A 20,690-nucleotide genomic window follows, 5' to 3' on the forward strand; every position below is an offset into this window, starting at 1 on the left:
CTCAGGCTTTTTAAATGTGATCACCCTAATTCCACTGGGGGAAACATTGCTACAGCCATCTTTTCACATGTGAGGAAAATAACATTATTTCAACTCCACATGTGAGTCTGCAATTCCACATGTGAAAGGGAGATTTTCACAGTTGGAGTTTTCTTTACATGTGAAACAGCAAATGTGTTTTTCACATGTGAATGTTTTTTTTGTAAAGGCCACAGACATTAGCATGCATAGTTTCTTCCAGCCTCAGGTAAATGTGGGTTCATTAGCATAGCTATGAGGCATCTGCTTAGAATTCCCTCTCCCATAATCATTTTAGAGCGAGCACATGATCTCTGTAATCGCGGCAGCGAATTCTGCCTCTCCTACCCGGAACTAAATGTTCATTAGGAACAAGTCTATCTCCCTGAGCAGACGCTCCTCAGGACTGTAGGCTGGACTGACTCACATCCATCTCCCAACAATCATCTGGGAAAATGCAGTTAGTGCCAGAAAAATATAAATCAGTTTTGTGTCAAAACACCCTCACTTCAATCAGGGGTTGGACGAGCAATGAAACCTGGTGGACTGTTAATGCACTCGACTTAAAGTATTCACTTAATTTTCCCTGTCATCCTATATGCGCTTGATTTACATTCAAACCTGTTTACCTTCTGTTCGAAAGTAAGGGGATGAATAGGTGAAATGCAAATTGAAATCATGAAACAAAAATGGTTTTCTCGTGGTTGTGGTTTCCAATAGGCAAAAGATATTCAGCTGACATACTGGTCTCCCTACTTATAAGTTGGATTGTAGCATGGAAGCATTGAATGTTCAACCTCAACAAACTGAAATGCAAGTCAATGATACCACAAAGACTTGTTGTATTCAAACATTGCACTGTATTGTGTAGAGTAACCAAATTGCTGCAACATTCACTAAACTGTTCATTAACCTATTTGAATAATCGTTTGACACATTCCCTGAACATTAGATGTATCATGTCTGATACAAAAAAATTAAGTATCAAGCAATCGGTCAATCATGTTGATCTTTAGATTACAGAATTGATGGGAATATGATTTATTGCTTACGTGCGAAACAATTGATACTGCCTTAAATTGTGATGCTAGAAGCAGGCAAGCATTTAGGCCTGATGCAAGGTTTCAGCCAGCATTTTAAGTGCATAAATAAATCTAGGGTAGAAATGTGATTGTGTAAAAACAAGTAAAGTGTTCTATCTGTGCAAAATGTTAGAGGTAGATATGTAGCAATGCATGCTGTTTTTTGCTCTGATCTCATATGGTCTCCTTACCCTTAAAAAAATGTTCACAAGTCAGACACAATGTTTCAAACATCTATTTTTCACTACTTCAAGTCTCCCATCCAGGGACTGACTAGGATCAACCCTACTTAGCTTCAAAGGCAAAACAGCAGTGGGATGCATGGTGCTATGTTTCTAAAATGAATGTGCCAAAATTTGAAACTGGGAAAAAGGCAGTGAAATCAAAGGCCAGGGTAGGATATTTTTTACATCCATATACAATTAATTTGTTCTCACATTTTGAAATGATTTCCATGCAATATTTTGTTTTGCTATTAGTACTTTGGGGTTTATGTTTTGCTTTAAGTATCATTATTTTTGTTTGCAATACTAAAAATGTGGTTCTTGACCTCAGAAGTTTGCTTGATATTAATGGCACAAAAGTAACTCACTCATTAAAGGATTGCACCATATAATCAAATCACATCAAACATTATTTGTCACATGCGCTGAATACAACAAGTGTAGACCTTACCTTGAAATGCTTAGTTACAAGCCCTTATCCAACAGTGCAGTCCAAGAAGATATTTGCCAAATAAACTAAAGTAAAAAAAAAAAGTTGCACAATAAAATAACAATAACGAGGCTATATACAGGGGATACCCCCGCACAAGTCAGTGTGCGGGGGTACAGGTTAGGTGAGGTAATTTGTACATGTAGGTAGGGTGAAGTGCATAGATAATAAACAGCCAGTAGCAGCAGTGTACAAACAAATGGGGGGGGTCAATGTAAATAGTCCGGTGACCATTTCATTAATTGTTCAGCAGTTTTATGGCTTGGGGGTAGAAGCTGTTAAGGAGCCTTTTGGTCCTAGACTTGGCACTCCGGTACCGCTTGTCTTGCGGTGGCAAATTGAACTGTCTATGACTAGGGTGGCTAGAGTCTTTGACAATTTTTAGGGCCTTCCTCTGACACCGCCTGGTATAGAGGTCCTGGATGGCAGGAAGCTTGGCCCCTCGGAGACCGAGCAGTTGCCATACCAGGCAGCGATGCAACCAGTCAGAATGCTCTCGATAGTGCAGCTGTAGAACCTTTTGAGGATCTGAGGACCCATGCCAAATATTTTCAGTCTCCTGAGGGGGAATAGGTTTTGTCGTGCCCTCTTCCCAACTGTCTTGATGTGCTTGGACCATGTTAGTTTGTTGGTGATGTGGACCTCAAGGAACTTGAAGCTCTCAACCTGCTCCACTGCAACCCCGTCGATGAGAATGGGGGTGTGCTCTGTCCTCTTTTTCCGGTAGTCCACAATCATCTCCTTTGTCTTGATCACGTTGACGGAGAGGTTGTTGTCCTGGGACCACACGGCGAGGTCTCTGACCTCCTCCCTATAGGCTGTCTCGTCATTGTCAGTGATCAGGCCTACCACTGTTGTGTCATCTGCAAATGTAATGATGGTGTTGGAGTCGTGCATGGCCGTGCAGTCATAAGTCACAGGGAGTACAGGAGGGGACTGAACACGCAGCCCAGAGGGGCCCCTAGGTTGAGGATCAGCGTGGCGGATGTGTTGTTACCTACCCTTACCACTTGGGGGCGGGCCGTCAGGATGTCCAGGATCCAGTTGCAGAGGGAGGTGTTTAGTCCCAGGGTCCTTAGCTTATTGATGAGATTTGAGGGTACTATGGCATGGAATGCTGAGCTGTAGTCAGTGAGTAGCATTCTCACATAGGTGTTCCTTTTTTCCAGGTGGGAAAGGGCATGTGTGGAGTGCAATAGAGATTGCATCGTCTGTGGATCTTTCGGGGTGGTATGCACATTGGAGTGGGTCTAGGGTTTCTGGGATGATGGTGTAATGTGAGCCAGGACAAGCCTTTCAAAGCACTTCATGGCTACAGACGTGAGTGCTATGGGTCGATAGACATTTAAGCAGGTTACCTTAGTGTACTTGGGCACAGGCACTATGGGGGTCTGCTTAAAACATGTTGGTATTACAGACTCGGACAGGGAGAGGTTGAAAATGTCTGTGAAGACACTTGGCATTTGGTCAGCGCATGCTCGCAGTACACATTCTTGTAATCCACCTGGCCCTGCAGCCTTGTGAATGTTGACCTGGTTAAAGGTCTTACTCACATCGGCTGCGGAGAGCGTGATCACACAGTCTTCTGGAACAGCTGGTGATCTCATGCATGTTTCAGTGTTATTTGCCTCGAAGAGAGCATAGAAGTAATTTAGCTCGTCTGGTAGGCTCGTGTCCCGCTCCTTGAAAGCGGCAGCTCTAGCCTTTAGCTCATTGCAGATGTTGTCTGTCATCCATGGCTTCTGGTTGGGGTATGTACGTACAGTCACTGAGGGGATGATATCATCGATGCACTTATTGATGAAGTCAATGACTGATGTGGTGTACTCCTCATTGCCATCGGAGGAATCCTGGAACATATTCCAGTCTGTGTTAGCAAAACAGTCCTGCATTGAAGTCCTTGGCTACTAGGAGCGCCGCCTCTGGGTGAGCTTTTTCTTGTTTGCTTATGGCGGAATACAGCTCATTCAATGCTGTCTTAGTGCCAGCCTCTGATTGTGGTGGTATGTAAACAGCTTCAAAAAATACAGATGCAAACTCTCTCGGTAGGTAGTGTGGTCTACAGCTTATCATGAGATACTCTACCTCAGGCGAGCAATAGCTCGAGACTTCCTTAGATATCGTGCACCAGCTGTTATTTACAAAAATACATAGTCTGCCGCCCCTTGTCTTACCAGACGCCACTGTTCTATCCTGTCGGTACATCGTATAACCAGCCAGCTGTATGTTGATGTTGTTGTCGTTCAGCCACGCCTCTGTGAAGCATAAGATGTTACAGTTTTTAATAAAACAATATTACTCCATTAAAGTGGCAATTCTTAATCGAAACATTAACAAAGTCTACTCACCGCCACAGTTTCAGTAAAAAGCAGAGGAATAGGGCTGGAGAAATGCAACCACTCTCAAAGAATATGCTACGAATGCAAGGATTGACCATCCATGATATAAAAATGACAGTTTTAACCATGTTTTCAGGCAGTACAATTGTTGTTTACATTTACTTTGTTTACAAACATTAGGTTTACAAATATTTTGGTTTCTGACGGGGTAGGATAGTTAAACTAAGCTCATGAGGAATTTAGAAACTAAGCAAAAAAAGAAACGTCCTCTCACTGTCAACTGCGTATATTTTCAGCAAACTTAACATGTGTAAATATTTGTATGAACATAACAAGATTCAACAACTGAGACATAAACTGAACAAGTTCCACAGACATGTGACTAACAGAAATGGAATAATGTGTACCTGAACAAAAGGGGGGTCAAAATCAAAAGTAACAGTCAGTATCTGGTGTGGCCACCAACTGCATTAAGTACTGCAGTGCATCTCCTCCTCATGGACTGCACCAGATTTGCCAGTTCTTGCTGTGAGATGTTACCGCACTCTTCCACCAAGGCATCTGCAAGTTCCCAGACATTTCTGGGGGGAATGGCCCTAGCACTCACCCTCCGATCCAACAGGTCCCAGATGTGCTCAATGGGATTGAGATCTTGCAGGAAATCACGCACAAAACGCACAGTATGGCTGGTGGCATTGTTATGCTGGAGGGTCATGCCAGGAATGAGCCTGCAGGAAGGGTACCACATGGGGAGGAGGATGTCTTCCCTGTAACGCACAGCATTGAGATAGCCTGCAATGACAAAAAGCTCAGTCCGATGATGCTGTGACAAACCGCCCCAGACCATGATGGACCCTTCATCTCCAAATCAATCCCGCTCCAGAGTTACAGGCCTCGGTGTAACGCTCATTCCTTTGACGATAAACGCAAATCCGACCATCACCCCTGGTGAGACAAAACTGCGACTCGTCAGTGAAGAGCACTTTTTGCCAGTCCTGCCTGGTCCAGCGACGGTGGGTTTGTGCCCATAGGCGATGTTGTTGCTGGTGATGTCTGGTGAGGACCTGCCTTACAACAGGCCTACAAGCTCTCAGTCCAGCCTCTCTCAGCCTATTGCGGACAGTCTGAGCACTGATGGAGGGATTGTGCATTCCTGGTGTAACTGGGGCAGTTGTTGTTGCCATCCTGTACCTGTCACGCAGGTGTGATGTTCGGATGTACCGATCCTGTGCAGGTGTTGTTACACGCGGTCTGCTGCGATCAGCTGTCCATCCCGTCTCCCTGTAGCACTGTCTTAGGCGTCTCACAGTACGGACATTGCAATTTATTGCCTGGCCACATCTGCAGTCCTCATGCCTCCTTGCAGCATGCCTAAGGCATGTTCACGCATATGAGCAGGGACCCTGGGCATCTTTCTTTTGGTGTTTTTCAGAGTCAGTAGAAAGGCCTCTTTAGTGTCCTAAGTTTTCATAACTGTGACCTTAATTGCCTACCGTCCGTAAGCTGGTAGTGTCTTAATGGCCGTTCCACAGGTGCATGTTCATTAATTGTTTTATCGAATTATCTTTGAAAGACAGGGTTCTGAAAAAGGGACATTTCTGTTTTGCTGAGTTTACATTACAGTATATTCTTTATTAAGAATCCATGGGTACATATCATTCATTTATACGTCCAGAAATGGATGTATCATCTAAGGATTGCCCTTTATCAGTCAGTCACCTTCATACAACATAATTATGTCGCCATTTGAACATGATCCATTTACCTGCCTCCCAAAAATGTATTCTAGCCACTCTTCCTTGAATGTCCTGCAAAATCGTTCCCTTATCCCGCATTTGGGCTTTTCAGATTTGTTCACCCTAATTCCACCGGTGGAAGCATTGCTACTGCAACATGCTAACACCGTGTAAGGAGAATAATATTATTTTAACCCAACATGTGAATCTGCAGTTCCACATGTTAAAGTGAGATTTTTACAGTTGGAGTTTTCTTACATGTGAAACTGCGAAGTTGATTTTACTTTCACATGTGGAATTGCAAGTTCACATGTGTGAAAAACAATCACGTGGAAGTATTACGTTTCAAGTTTAATTGGCACATGCACAAGTACAGTGAAATTCCTTTCTTTCTTGCTCTTTCCCAAAATGTGCACATCTTATTTTCACATATAAAACATTAAATGTGATTTTCACATGTAATTGTTTTGCACGTGAAAATGCTATTTCACATATAAAAGTGACATTTTCACGTGAATGTTTAATATGTGAAACAGCAAATTTCAATGAAAACATATTATTCTCAGATGTGAAAAGGTGGTGTTAACCTGTGAACTTAAAATGTTGTACATGTGAAACTACGGTTTCACATGTGAAATTTAAGCTCACCTTGTGAAAGCAGCTATTTCACGTACTGCAAATTAGATTTTTTTGTTGTTGTTGTTAGGGTAGTTTGCACTACACTGAAGATAGTGGTTAGAGAAAAAGAAAGGACATTTAACAGAATTCAATTTAACTTCCATGAGCATCCAAGGACTACTGGGAGAAAATTACTTTTTCGTTTCCAGCAACAAACATGTGCACAAAATGATGATTACCTTCACTAAAAATGTTATTGCTGTAATACTATTACATTCCCATGGTGATTGCCTGGTGTTTTACAGAGAGAGAGAGAAAGTGTGTGTGCGGGGGGGGGTGTGTGTGTGTGTGTGTGTGTGTGTGTGTGTGTGTGTGTGTGTGTGTGTGTGTGTGTGTGTGCACTTTTTTATTGGGCTTAATAGGACACAGAGGAAATGTAAGCACACATCTTATTCAAGATATTTGTTCATAGTCATAAATATTCATGTTCCTTTGTTTTAGGCCTATTACCTGACTTCTATTAGCATGTACAGTCTGAGCATATCCACAAAAGCTTTCCATGGCAGAGCAAAGGTAACGAGATAATGGTGGTCCTGCCAATTGCTGTGTCTTACAAGAATTGACCTTTCCGAGATTTCGAATTTTGTAATTTAACAAGAAGTTACTGTTTATTATAGTATTAATTTGATACTCCAGTGGTGTGTGTCACAGTGAACTTCTTATTATACGATCATATTAAATACAGTTTGTGTTTGCAAGGGTTTCTAATGATTAATACGCAGTGTGCCAGAAGAGTAATGAGTAAGCTGGTGACACACAGGGGTCAAATATGTATTTCAATTAATATCTAATGGACATTCTAACAGCATAGGGTAGTACATTTCCTGTAACTTTTCCAGAATTCTCTGGTTTTCCAGATATCCCAGTTGGAAGATTAGCATAATGGAAATAAGGAGGGAATTAGCAGGAAATCCTGAATTCAACCAGGATTTTTCGAAAACCTGGGGCATTGGGAAAGTTACTAACATTTTGAAATTCCATTTCAACATAACAATTATTTTGTATACACCATTCAAGATACGGGACAAACCTGCAGATCACTTTTGACCCATACAACAGGCTTATCCTGTTTCCGTCTGACTTATACTTTGCTCTCCATCAAAAGGAAAGAAAGCATAGAAGCACTTCCAAAAATAGAACGCTTGAACTTAATACCCTTTGACCACAGCTTTCAAAGATCGATTTCAGGTCAGAGGAGCTGAATGCTTGTCTACAGGTAGGGGTGTGTACGTGTGTGCGTGTGTGTGTGTATGTGTGTGCGTGGGCGCGTATGTGTGTGCGTGTGTGTGTGCGTGTGCGTGTGTGAGGATGTGCCGCGTGTGCCTTTAATCTGTACTTGAGCGTGGCAGATAGAGATGTAACAGCTTAACAGTAAACAGCATCTGGGTACACCCACACATTTTCAACAATGAAGCATTTGTGTCTGAATGGATTTGAGAGGAATCACAGTTTTTTCCTTATTGTTTGATTAGACTCGTAAACAAACATAAATCCCACAAAATGTCACATACAATTTTGATGTACTTTATGTGACAACAATATTCTTGCCTGTCACGTAACTGTGACGAAGAAGGTGAACATTATTGTAGATGCACCAAAGTGGAAGAAAGCATCCAAACTCATTTGAATGTATTCTGGTGAGAACCACTAAAATGATAATCAGCTTAATATATTTGGTAGTTCACTGCATGTTTCCCTCATGCTTCCATCGCTATCCACATACACAGATGCACCATGATGTTGTTGAATTGTAATTATGGAAATGTGCTTTTGAGAGATTTACCTGTTCTCACATTTTACTAAATCTACCGGAGTCATTATGATGGGTTCATTATGATGTGTTGACTGCAGTCAGTATGATGCTCATTATCATACTGCAGAGATCATCAGCAATGGACTCCTCTCAGGGCAACTACACTGTACCTCTTCCCCTCTCTAAGTGACGCTATTGTCCTTTCCCTCTGCCTAATGCCTAATGAGACATGCTAAATGCTTTTAGTATCTTAGCTGCTATGTTCCCTGTTTAGCGGTTCTGGACCGACTGACATTTTGGTGTACCAAGCGCTCTGTGAATACTATAGGGTCCTGTGCCTTATAGTGCCAGAAAGCCCCATCTGTCTGCTCTCCACTACCACTCTCTCAGCGGAGCTGACTTGAAGTGTCAGGTTTCACACCCAACATTTGCATCGGGAGTGACGTGTCACATTTTGTGGCTTATCTAGACAAATAATAGATTTCCTCTGCCTCTGAGCGATGGAACCAAGGAGACGGCATGTTCATAGAGACAGTCTAGCAAATCCAGCAAACATTGTTTCATCTCGCTGTGATATTCTCCGGCGGATTTAAAGCTCTCAACATGAAAAAATACTAAATCATTTAGTAGAATTGAAACATGACCACTTTCTTTTGGTCGCAGAAGGACAAAATCACTTTGTGCGTAAAGTTGAAATTGTATCAAGTCTGCAGACATTCCAATGTTGTCTCTGTGTCACTCAGAGGACGCATGGCAGAAAATGCTCTGTCGTCAGTTATATGAAAGGGGGACAAATTTGTTACTAAGTATGATCGGATTTATTTTATAGTTATAAGAAAGGTGAAATCTTATAGTAAGTCGTTTACATTTGGATTGTTACTACATTTAGAAAGCATTTCAGTAATTTCCAGCCCTGTTGCCCCACTTTTGTTGAATAGGAAAAAATATATATATGAATTTTAATATTTTCATATTTTCATAATATTTGTACTATGTACTTGAGCTTGTGTCCTCAAAAGTGAATACAATTCAGCAATTTATACAAAAAAATTTACCAGAAAGGTGAGTTCTAGACCTTTCTATAACTAGTTATTGTTTATGGCCATCTCATGAAAGATTATTACTTTTGGGTATGTATATTTAGGTGTAAATCTACAATTTACCATAAGGGCTTTTCTGTGCGTTCTCCACTGTTCAATTCTATTATGTTCAGTGGAGCGAGGCAAAGGGAGAATTCACAGCGATAGGTCAGAGGTATAAATTAATACACCCAAACACAATCACCGGGTCACCTGACCTGAGTCACCTGGCTGCTATAGGGGGAAAAATGTACGTGCAACACCTGTAAGAGGTACAGTAAACCTGTAAACCGTTCTTCCAAATAGGTGAAACCGGGTGAAAAAAAACAGACTTCATATCTTAAATATTGTCTTTGGCTCACGGAACTGTGCCTCAAACTACGCAACATCTGAAAGAGGAATAAGGAGATATGGTGGTAGTAGTGGTGGTGAGTGGGGTGAGAGGGGGTAGTGATGGGAAGAAAATGTTATTGCTTGCAGCTGCTATCTGGGCCATTTTAATTTCATCAGAGATTACAAAGTGTGAAGAGCTTCTTGGTCGTAATACAAAGCCTCGATGCCGTGGCGGGCATCGTGGCGCTGTTGCTGGGGTAACAAACTGCTGGAGCTGTTGAATTCCCCTTTTTTGTTATTTAATGGAGATGGGAACCCAAACAAATGAGCAGCCTTTGCCTGGCTCAGCACTACAGGCCCTCATTAATCTAGATGTGGAGACGCTGATGGTACTAATTTCTCAGCCTCCGAGGTGTCTGTATATCTACCCCCGTCACGGCCTAGCACAACAGATCAACCTCAATCAGACACAGCCTCAAAGGCATGACACGTAATGTTCATATCTCACCTGGTTGCCCTCAATGTGCTCCCTCACTGTCCCTCCCCAGGGCCATGTGTCCACCCATCTCTGTGGTAAAACGGAAAGACAGAGAGCGCTGCCTGGTTAGGTGACGCCCTTGACATTGGAGAGAAAAAATGCAATGTTAAAGTTAATTTCCTGCAATTCTACACATTTTGTCATGGGGCGTAAAGAACATTTTTCAGTTTTATAAAAAATGTCATGCAATTCTACGCATTTGCCATAGGTTGGAGAAAAATGTTTCCAGTTTTAAAGATCATTTCCTGCAATTCTACACATTTTGCAATGACTTATGCCATAGTTAATATGATATCTGAGTGAGAATGACTAACAATATCAAAGGGGGCCCCTGGAAGTCAGGGCTCCTAGACACTTGCCCTGTGTTTCCGGTCAGTATTCGGACATGACTCCTGCAAGTTTAGATAGCTGGCTAGACTAACTACCAATCTAAAAATTGTTAGCTGACATAGCTAATTGAGTGACTGACATAACAAGAGAAAAACTGCTGATGCGTAACCAAATTTCGAAATTGCTCCTGGTGTTTTCTAGTATTCTCACTCTCAGTAGTAAATTGAGGGGGGGACCCTAGTGGCCCGGGGGCCCTAAGTGACTGCTTACGTCACTTATGCCTGGAACTGGCACTGGGTCACGGTGTATTTGTATTTATTATGGAGGCAGGCAGCAGCTACTCTTCCTGGGCTCCAGCAAAATGAAGGCAGTTTATACAATTTAAAAAATATTACAATACATTCACTGATTTCACAACACACTGTGTGCCCTCAGGCTGATACTCCATCATTACCACATATCTACAGTACTAAATCCATGTGTATGTGTGTGTATAGTGCGTATGTTTTCGTGTGTGTGTTTGTATGCATATGTCTGTGCCTGTGTAAGTGTTGCTTCACAGTCCCCGCTCCATAAGGTGTTTTTTTTAATCTGTTTATTCAATAAAACTTTACTGCTTGCATCAGTTAATTGATATGGAATAGAGTTCCATGTGGTCATGGTTCTACGTAGTACTGTGTGCCTCCCATAGTCTGTTCTGGACTTGAGGACTGTGAAGAGGCCTCTTGTGGCATGTCTTGTGGGGTATGCATGAGTGTCCGAGCTGTGTGCCAGTCGTTCAGACAGACAGCTTGGTGCATTCAACATGTCATTACCTCTCATAAATACAAGTAGTGATGAAGTCAATCTCTCTTCCACTTTGAGCCAGGAAAGATTGACATGCATATTATTAATACTAGCTCTCTGTGTACATCCAAGGGCCAGCCGTGCTGCCCTGTTCGGAGGCAATTGCAATTTTCCTAAGTAATTTTTTGTGGTAACTGACCACGTGACTGAACAGTAGTCAAGGAGCGACAAAACTAGGGCCTGTAGGACCTGCCTTGATGATAGTGTTGTTAAGAAGGCAGAGCAGTGCTTATTATGGACAGACTTCTCCCCATCTTATCTACTGTTGTATCAATATGTTTTGACCATGACAGTTTACAATCCAGGGTTACTCCAAGCAGTTTATTAATCTCAACTTGCTCAATTTCCACATTATTTATTACAAGATTTAGTTGAGGTTTAGGGTTTAGTGAATGATTTGTCACAATACAATGCTTTTAGTTTTAGAAATATTTAGGGCTAACTTATTCCTTGCCACTCACTCTGAAACTAACTGCAACTCTTTGTTAAGTGTTTCCCCAAAATGTCATTTAAGGTACCACAAAGCTTTTTACTATCATTCTTTAGATCATTTATCTTAGTTTCAAAGTATAGTTTATTTTTCTTTAGTTTAGTCACATGATTTCTTAATTTGCAGTACTTTTGCCAATCAGTTAGGCTGCCAGACTTATTTGTCATACCTTTTGCCTCATCCCTCTCAACCATACAATTTTTAAATTCCTCATCAATCCAATGGGATTTAACAGTTTTTACAGTCATTACAGTCATGGGTGCGTACTTATTAGTAACCGGAATAAGCAATTTCATAAATCTGTCAAGTGCAGCGTCTGGTTGCTCCTCATTACACACCACAGACCAGCAAATATTCTTTACATCATCAACATATGAATCACTACAAAACTTATTGTATGACCTCTTATCAGTTAGGCCCAGCCTTTGGAACTTTGTTTTTCCTAGATATGGCTATTATATTATGATCATTACATCCTATGGATTTGTATACTGCTTTAAAGCAAATTTTTGCAGCGTTAGTAAAGATGTGATCAATACATGTGGATGATTTAATTCCTGTGCTGTTTGTAACTACCCTGGTAGGTTGACTGACAACCTGATCCAGGTTGCAGGCACTGGTTACAGTTTGAAGTTTTTTATTGGGTGGGCACCTTGATGATAGCCAGTCAATATTTAAATCACCCAGAAAATATACTTCTCTGTTGATATCACATACATTATCAAGTATTTCACACATATTTTCCAGATACTGACTGTTAGCACTTGGTGGTCTATAGCTGCTTCCCACAAGAATGGGCTTTAGGTGAGACAGATGAACCTGTAGCCATATTTCTTCAACAGTTTTTAACATTAGATTGTCTCTCATCTTTAAGTGTATGAATATCAGTATTCAGTATCCATGCTGGTGGCTGTGGAGGATAAGGTGATGATGGAAAGATGTAAAAGGTAAAATTGCATACTGATTACTGGGTACCTTAGGTAAAGATAATCTGTACCGAGGGAAAAGTCAATGCACATGAAGATTTCCTGTATGGCAGGCATCGGATGCTAACAAAACTCAAGGAGATAAATGCTGTTAGTGTTAAATGTCAGTGTTTTTTCCTCATTGTTTAACACTGGGCTATAGCCACTCGGTATATAAAAAGGACACAACAACACCACGAACAGAGGACATCCATGGTTTAACACTGATGTGAAGGTAAGAGGAGCAGATGACATGGCTCAGAGATGAGTATTTAAGTGATCGGGTCACGCAGTGAGAAAAGAGGACATTTCACCCCAACCATGGTAATAATATTGACTAATGTGCTCTGTCATTGGACGTGTAAACTAAAATTACCCAAGTTCCTCCCCATGCACCCTTTCCATCACACTAGCTTCATAGGCCTTACACCCATTAAATGATCCCAGTCACTGTGGTAATTATGTGTGAGCTCTGGGCTCACCAAAGACCACAGGGGAGTCTCTTAAAGAGGAAGTTGACCTAAAATCCCAAATATTCCAAGTGATTCCAAACATTGAAACTAGTTAGGTGGAGTTTGTCTTCTCCCTTCGCAGTCTAAAACTGGAAAGCAGCAAAAACAGGTCACGTGACTAGTGACGTGTCTTTGTGCACTGCTAGCTCTGCTCCGTTGTCAGTCAGACTCATGAAGAATGCTTACATTGCAGAGAATTTGATTACATGACCCCATTTCTAACAAAAGTAGAGGAATTTATTGATGATGAGTAGCAGCTAGTTTGCTTTCGCAACCACAGTGATTTTGCTGCCCACATCAACTCTGGTGTCCTGAAAAACAACATTTGGATCGCAAAAATACATTTGAGACGCAATCCTGTTTCAGCTGGGCCAAATAGACAGTTATCAAATGAGTAAGTAGCTGAACTTTACTAAGAAGGTGAAATATTGTCATACAAATAAGCCATGGTTAGCCAACACATCAGACATTGGCAAAATGTGTGAAAATATCCGTAAACAACATCAACACAATGGGCGCCAGATGAGCTTTTAGTCGCTTGGTCCTTTGAAGACCAATCTACTGAGGCCAGAACCTGCGAGTGACATGGGGATAATTACCTCACAGTTATTTGTGACACAATTGGAGTTCATGATACATACAATTCTAAACGTGAAAGAAATTGACAGTTACTGTATAACCTCTCTGGGCTAGGCGGGACGAATTCGTCCCACCTACGTAACAGCCACTTGCAGCCTGTGGCGCGATTTTCAAAACCTTAAAAATCCTATTACTTCAATTTCTCAAACATATGACTATTTTACAGCTATTTAAAGACAAGACTCTCGTTAATCTAACCACACTGTCCGATTTCAAAAAGGCTTTACAACGAAAGCAAAACATTAGATTATGTCAGCAGAGTACCAAGCCAGAAATAATCAGACACCCATTTTTCAAGCCAGGATATAATGTCACCAAAACCCAGAAGACAGCTAAATGCAGCACTCACCTTTGATGATCTTCATCAGATGACAACCCTAGGACATTATGTTATACAATACATGCATGTTTTGTTCAATCAAGTTCATATTTATATCAAAAACCAGCTTTTTACATTAGCATGTGACGTTCAGAACTAGCATACCCCCCGCAAACTTCCAGGGAATTCGCTAACATTTTACTAAATTACTCACGATAAACGTTCACAAAAAGCATAACAATTATTTTAAGAATTATAGATACAGACCTCCTCTATGCACTCGATATGTCCAAATAGCTATTTGGTGAAAGCACATTTTGCAATATTCTAAGTACATAGCCCAGGCATCACGGGCTCGCTATTTAGACACCCGGCAAGTTTAGCACTCACCATAATCATATTTACTATTATAAAAGTTTCATTACCTTTTGTTGTCTTCGTCAGAATGCACACCCAGGACTGCTACTTCAATAACAAATGTTGGTTTGGTCCAAAATAATCCATCGTTATATCCGAATAGCGGAGTTTTGTTCGTGCGTTCCAGACACTATCCGAAATGGTAAAGAAGTGTCGCGCGCATGGCGCAATTCGTGACAATAAAATTCTAAATATTCCATTACCGTACTTCGAAGCATGTCAACCGCTGTTTAAAATCAATTTTTACGCAATTTTTCTCGTAGAAAAGCGATAATATTCCGACAGGGAATCTCCTTTTCGGCAAACAGAGGAAAAAATCACAAAGGCGGGAGCGGTCGGGTCACGCGCATAAGCCCAGAGTCCCTTGATCGGCCACTTGAGAAAGGCGATAATGTGTTTCAGCCTGGGGCTGGAATGACGACATTCTGTTTTTTCCCGGGCTCTGAGCGCCTATGGACGACGTGGGAAGTGTCACGTTAGAGCAGAGATCCTTAGTAAAAGATAGAGATGGAAAAGAAGTTCAAGAAATGGTCAGACAGGCCACTTCCTGTAAAGGAATCTCTCAGGTTTTGACCTGCCATTTGAGTTCTGTTATACTCACAGACACCATTCAAACAGTTTTAGAAACTTTAGGGTGTTTTCTATCCATATGTAATAAGTATATGCATATTCTAGTTACTGGGTAGGAGTGGTAACCAGATTAAATCGGTTATGTTTTTTATCCAGCCGTGTCAATACTGCCCCCTAGCCCTAACAGGATAAAGAAAAACTTCCATCCTAACACACAAGTATGATGTGAGGACATCCATGGATTGCTTGCTGACTTGCTGACTCTCACCTGGACTACATGTTTATAACCTGTAATAAAAAGTAAGTATATTATTAGGATACTCATGGCCGCTATCAACAGGGGGAGGTGGAGGTTACGAATACCCAATACACCAGACTACATGCAAGCAAATAGGCCTACCCCAGGTGGTACCTGTGGCCATGTTTTTCACGCAAGGCTATACTATACAGTTGTTAAAAGCATGAAATGTTGTCATGAAAATAAACCATGGCTAGCCAACACATCAGACATTGTGTCACGTATACTCCCTCTCAGGCTGCTGATTATCCCGCACACCTGTCACCATCGTCAAGCGCACCAGTGCCTCATGACACTCACCTGGACTCCATTACCTCCTTGATTATCTTCCCTATATCTGTCACTCCCCTTGGTTCTTTCCTCAGGTGTTATTGACTCTGTTTAATGTCAGTGCGTTGTTTGTGGTTCGTGTTTATTGATTTGTTGATTTATTAAAACACACTCCCTGTACTTGCTTGCTGACTCTCAGCGCACAAGGATACAGAATAACACCTCACTTAAGGGTGTGTTTTTTTTGTGTGTCAGTGTAAATGACGTCAGGTCTGGGAGCCGCTACAGGCTCTCATGCCTCAGCCAGATCACCAGGCTCCCCTGCCTCCACCGGCTTGTCAGGCTCTCATGCCTCAGCCAGATTTCCAGGCTCCCCTGTCTCAGCCGGTCTGTCAGGTTCCTGCGTTTCAGCAGGGGTGACCAGGCCGCTCCTGATACCCGGGTTTGTTGCCTTTGTCGGCAACCTGCGGCTGGACCTGCGCTTTGGGGAGGGGTTACTATCATGTATACTCCCTCTTCGGCCTCTAGGTCATCAGGCTGCTGATTATCCCGCACACCTGTCACCATCGTCAAGCGCACCAGTGCCTCATGACACTCACCTGGACTCCATCACCTCCTTGATTATCTTCCCTATATCTGTCACCCCCCTTGGTTCTTTCCTCAGGTGTTATTGACTCTGTTTAATGTCGGTGCGTTGTTTGTGGTTCGTGTTTATTGTTTTGTTTATTTATTAAAACCTCTATGGGCTAGGTGGGACGCTAGCGTGCCACCCGTGGTGCACTCCATCAACAGCAGGTGCATTTCAAGAGCGGCAAATTTGAATCCAAATAAATGTCAAAATTCAAATTTTTCAAACATACAACTATTTTACACCCTTTGAAAGATAAACATCTCCTTAATCTAACCACGTTTTACGATTTCAAAAAGGTTTTACGGCGAAAGCATAAATTTAGAGCATGTTAGGACAGTACATTTACAAGAGTTGTGTGTAATGTTTTGTCAAGTCAAAGACAGGGTCACCAAAACCATAAAACCAGCTAAAATGATGCACTAACCTTTTACAATCTCCATCAGATGACACTCCTAGGACATTATGTTAGACAATGCATGCATTTTTAGTTCTATCAAGTTCATATTTATATCCAAAAACAGCGTTTTACTATGGCATTGATGTTGAGGAAATCGTTTCCCTCCAATAACCGGCAGTCAAGTCAGCGTCACAAATTAAATAATTAAAATTAGAAAACATTGGTAAAATATTATATTGTCATTTAAAGAATTATAGATTTACATCTCTTGAACGCAATCAACTTGCCAGATTTAAAAATAACCTTACTGGGAAATCACACTTTGCAATAATCTGAGCACTGCGCCCAGAAAAATACGCGTTGCGATACAGACTAGACGTCATGTTGGGGAGATCTAAAATCGAAAATACTATGTAAATAATCCATTACCTTTGATTCTCTTCATCAGATGTCACTTCCAGGTATCACAGGTCCATAACGAATGTAGTTTTGTTCAAAAAAGCTCATCATTTATGTCCAAAAATCTCCGTCTTGTTAGCACATGATCTAAGCCAGCCGGACTTCTCGTCATGAACGAGGGGAAAAAATATATTTACGTTCGTTCAAACATGTCAAACGTTGTATAGCATAAATCATTAGGGCCTTTTTTAACCAGAACATGAATAATATTCAAGGTGGACGAATGCATACTCTTTTATAACGTATTGGAACGAGGGTACCCAACATGAACTCGCGCGCCAGGTGTCTAATGGGACATCATCGTGCCATGGCTCTTGTTCGGTCAGATCTCCCTCCAGAAGACTCAAAACACTTTGTAAAGGCTGGTGACATCTAGTGGAAGCAATAGGAAGTGCCAAAATATTCCTCAGCCCCTGTGTTTTTCAATGGGATAGGTTTAAAGGTAATACAACACATCAGGTTTCCACTTCCTGTCAGATAATGTCTCAGGGTTTTGCCTGCCAAATGAGTTCTGTTATACTCACAGACACCATTCAAACAGTTTTAGAAACTTTAGAGTGTTTTCTATCCATATATAATAAGTATATGCATATTCTCGTTACTGGGTAGGATTAGTAACCAGATTAAATCGGGTACATTTTTTTATCCAGACGTGCAAATGCTGCCCCCTAGCCCTAACAGGTTACACTCACTCCCTGTACTTGCTTCCCAACTCTCAGCGCACTCGTTACACATTGGAGATTATGATTATGATAAAAGCGAGTAGACAAGATCCTAAGTAATTAAAATGCAACCACACTTTTCATTTTTGTTCTGTCTATTCTGCAATGTAAGATGACACAATTACTGTCTATAACAATGTAAGGTGAGACAATTACTGTCTATCTCCTCAACCCCATTGTCATAAAGACAGGGCACAAATGCTAACCTGTTGTAACGGCTGTCTGTGGAAGTAGACCAAGGTGCAGCGGAGTTAGTGTTCATCTTGAGTTTTAATTTGCATACGAACACGATACAACAAAACAAGAAAACCGACAGCCCTGTCAGGTACAAGACACTAAACAGAAAACAGAAACAATCCCCCACAAAACCCAAATGAAAAATGTGTGACTCCCAATCAGCAACAACTAACTACAGCTGTGCCTGATTGGGAGCCACACACGGCCCAAAACAAAGAAATACAAAAACATAGAAAAATGAACATAGAACGCTCACCCAATGAAACACCCTGGCCTAACCAAAATAAAGAACAAAAACCCCTCTCTATGGCCAGGGCGTTACACCTGTAGAGCGCCTAGGTTATGTCTACATGATATGGGGCAATGGTTACAACACAATAAGATTAACCCAAACTGCAATGATTAGACTTGTAACGATCGTCGTAGACAGGTGACCAAGATGCAGCGTGGCACGTGTTCATGATTATTTATTTAACTTCTCTAGGGCCGGCGGGACGAAATCGTCCCACCTACGTAACAGCCAGTGGAATCCTGTGGCGCGTTATTCAAATACCTTAGAAATGCTATTACTTCAATTTCTCAAACATATGACTATTTTACACCATTTTAAAGACAAGACTCTCGTTAACCTCTATGGGCAAGGCGGGACGAATTCGTCCCACCTACGTAACAGCCACCTGAATTCAGTGGCGCGATTTTTGAATCGTTTGAAATACTATTACTTCAATTTCTCAAACATATGACTATTTTACAGCTATTTAAAGACAAGACTCTCCTTAATCTAACCACACTGTCCGATTTCAAAAAGGCTTTACAATGAAAGCAAAACATTAGATTATGTCAGGAGAGTGCCCAGCCAGAAATAATCAGACACCCATTTTTCAAGCTAGCATATAATGTCACAAAAACCCAAACCACAGCTAAATGCAGCACTAACCTTTTATGATCTTCATCAGATGACACACCTAGGACATTATGTTATACAATACATGCATGTCTGTTCAATCAAGTTCATATTTATATCAAAAAACAGCTTTTTACATTAGCATGTGACGTTCAGAAAAAGCATACCCCCCGCAAACTTCCGGGGAATTTACTAACAGTTTGCTAAATTACTCACGATAAACGTTCACAAAAAGCATAACAATTATTTTAAGAATTATAGATACATTACTCCTCTATGCACTCGATATGTCCGATTTTAAAAAAGCTTTTCGGATGAAGCACATTTTGCAATATTCTAAGTACATAGCCCAGCCATCACGGCTAGCTATTTAGACACCCGGCAAGATTAGCCTTCACCAAAATCCTATTTCCTATAAGAAAAATGTTCTTACCTTTCCTGTTCTTCGTCAGAATGCACTCCCAGGACTTCTACTTCAATAACAAATGTAGGTTTGGTCCCAAATAATCCATCGTTATATCCAAATATCCTCTGTTTTGTTCGTGCGTTCTAGACACTATACGAATGGTAAATAACGGTCGTGCGCATGGCGCATGGCGTGACAAAAAATGTCTAAATATTCCATTACCGTACTTCGAAGCATGTCAACCGCTGTTTAAAACCAATTTTTATGCCATTTATCTCGTAGAAAAGCGATAATATTCCGACCGGGAATCTGCAATAAGCTAAACAGCCGAATGAAATTTCTCCACGGGGGCGAATCGTGCACGCGCCTCATTCAATTGTCCTCTGATCGGCCACTTGGATAAGGCGATAATCTGTTTCAGCCAGAGGCTGCCTCGTCATCGTTCAGGTTTTTCCCGGGTTCTGAGAGCCTATTGGAGCCCTGGGAATTGTCACGTTACAGCTAAGATCCTTACTCTTCAATAAACAGATGCAAGACGCACGACTCCTTGTCAGACAGGCCACTTCCTGCATGAAGCCTTGTCAGGTTTTTGCCTGCCATAGGAGTTCTGTTATACTCACAGACACCATTCAAACAGTTTTAGAAACTTTAGGGTGTTTTCTATCCAAACCTGAACAATAATATGCATATTCTAGCTTCTGAGTTGGTGTAGGAGGCAGTTAAAAATGGGCACATATTTTTTCCAAAATTCTCAATACTGCCCCCTAGCCCAAACAGGTTAATCTAACCACACTGTCCGATTTCAAAAAGGCTTTACAACGAAAGCAAAACATTAGATTATGTCAGCAGAGTACCCAGCCAGAAATAATCAGACACCCATTTTTCAAGCTAGCATATAATGTCACAAAAACCCAGAAGACAGCTAAATGCAGCACTAACCTTTGATGATCTTCATCAGATGACACACCTAGGACATTATGTTATACAATACATGCATGTTTTGTTCAA

The sequence above is a fragment of the Salmo salar genome, chromosome 21 (assembly GCF_965601325.2).
Source record: "Salmo salar chromosome 21, fSalSal1, whole genome shotgun sequence".
Taxonomy (NCBI): domain Eukaryota; kingdom Metazoa; phylum Chordata; class Actinopteri; order Salmoniformes; family Salmonidae; genus Salmo; species Salmo salar.